At 38.5% G+C, this 2,189-nt stretch overlaps 1 pseudogene; it reads left to right on the top strand.

Annotated features, from left to right (window-relative positions):
• The first annotated feature begins 798 nt into the window (after nucleotides 1-798).
• LOC138505368 (U6 spliceosomal RNA) lies at nucleotides 799-895 on the top strand (annotated as a pseudogene).
• The last annotated feature ends 1,294 nt before the right edge of the window (nucleotides 896-2,189 follow it).

The following is a 2,189-nucleotide window of genomic DNA, read 5'->3' as shown; positions in this document are numbered from 1 at the left end:
CAGAAATACAGTCCAACACCACTTACCTCCACCTACTGACACTCGGAATCCATTAGTACTTTGGCCGGCCCTAGGATTTCCAGGCCTCTCAGTGGCAAAAGATGTATGGGGCCCCCTAATTTGCATAAATAGTGACATCAGTGATATCACAGAATGTAGGCAAAGGTATCCTGAGAAGTTTAATTAGAATCATGTTGACATGCGTAAGGTAGTAGACAAATTCACTGTGACGTCCAGTATGTGAATTGTCAATATTAACATTTACCCATGTGGCAATATCTGGAGTGAGGCTTTTTTTTGAAGTAGCAGAACGCTGAATACCTTGTGCAGACTTCTAATTTTGGCAGATAAGGCATAGTGTGATGAAAAGATTTGACCGGGAGCACTCGCTTTGGTTAAGTGGCAAAGCCCGGATTTGAGAGCAGTCTGCAATTCAGGAACTTGAACACATCTCTTCCCAGATGGAATTGGTAGAAATACTATTTGCAAAACATATTTTTGAAACTTTGGTTTGAAAACACTATCTGTGGAAGGTACTGGGAACATATGGAGATTATGTTTGGATGGCGGAAACAAACTGCTGTTTTTTCAGAAGTTTCACGGTTGTTTTTATGCGGATTGTGTGTATATTTGGGCAATATTAGCATCTGGATGCCTACAGGGTGGGTTAGTCCGCTTTACAAACGTATAAATAAATGAAAGATAAAAATTGTCCAAATTAGCAATATGCCTTTATTTCAGAAGTAACAGATATGGATTATTTTGACTGTAAAAAAGAAATAATAGCAAATAATAACTTTGTTGGCAACACATATACTAAAATTGAAAGGATACAGAGAAGATTAGCATGGCATCTGCACGAGAAAAGCTTGTCCCAGTTCCTACCTCAATATATGCTGATTTGAATACATGCATGAATTTTAATCCCGGGGGAAGTCCTTTAACCTAATTGCTCAGATTCACTTACCTGGTGAAATTATTTTACTGCGGTTGACCTTGAATATCGAAGATCTGACTGCAAATCCAACAATGGTCAAACATTCTTTATATGATAAAGATCGGATGGATACAGTAGAGAAATGTCATACTTACCCTTCAATGAGCCACCTCCGCAATGGACATAAGAAAAGAGGCACATTGCTGTCATACTTGATAACATTTCCTAACATTGTGTACAGAGGAATCTTTCTTAGATTCCGCTGGAATATTCTACCTACCAATGAAATCTCTTTGAGGAGAGGTCTCATCACAGCAGCGGAATCTAGTTGTAGGTTTTGCAAGAACATGGATAGAGAGGAAACCACCGGATATCTGATTTTAAACTGTCCAGCACTTAATGTCATGAGGAAGTGTTATTTGGGAAATTGGTTCTTATCTACTCATTGGTGTACAGAGGAATATCTGTGGTAGAGATGTCTGTATGGGGATAATGTTCATGACACTAAAGCAGTAGCAGCCTTTATTAAATCTGTTGAACTGAAACCAACTGTTAACTCCTTTTCATCTCTTGTCTGTTTGGGACACAGGGCATTTTACTGACAAAATGTAGAAAACATGTTGTGACAATTTAATAATTGTATTAATACCTTTAGTTGTTTCCCTGCACTATTTATCATTCCTAGTTTTGATTTTATCGTAATGTTTCATATATAACAATGGTTATGATGTTTTATTAAGAAGATATGTAATGTGATAAAATGTGTAACTTGTTTTAAATGAAGTTTTGTAAATGTTTTTTATACCATAAACAAATAAAATAAAAAATAATGACGTTTATCAAGTGCTGCTCACTACAAAATGAGAAAGGAGTCATATTAATGTACCCCCTGAGCCTTGATTGGAAAGGGTGAGCAGGCCAAAACTGTATGCCAGTGTAGAATAGCAGGGGTTCCTATAGCAGAAAGTAGTAAAGGCAATTTAGCAGGTCACATCATCCTCCAAAACAGTGATCTATTAAATGGGCCATCACTAGTAAATGGTCCCCACTTTAAAAGCTCTGCTTGAAGAAAGGATGTGATAAGTAGTCATTAGGGGCTGCAGCGTCTGATGGGCCTCTGGGAGTGGGTGTTAGTCTCTAGAGAGCCACGGGAAGTTGGGCTGCGATACTGTGGCCTCATGCAAGCTTAGTACATGGAAGCCGCACAGCCCCACCCTTAAAACAATATTCTTGGTATAGTTGACGCAGGCAC

Source organism: Ambystoma mexicanum, chromosome 11, assembly GCF_040938575.1.
Source record: "Ambystoma mexicanum isolate Mex_15411 chromosome 11, UKY_AmexF1_1, whole genome shotgun sequence".
NCBI lineage: Eukaryota > Metazoa > Chordata > Amphibia > Caudata > Ambystomatidae > Ambystoma > Ambystoma mexicanum.
This window is presented reverse-complemented; position numbering and strand designations above follow the sequence as displayed.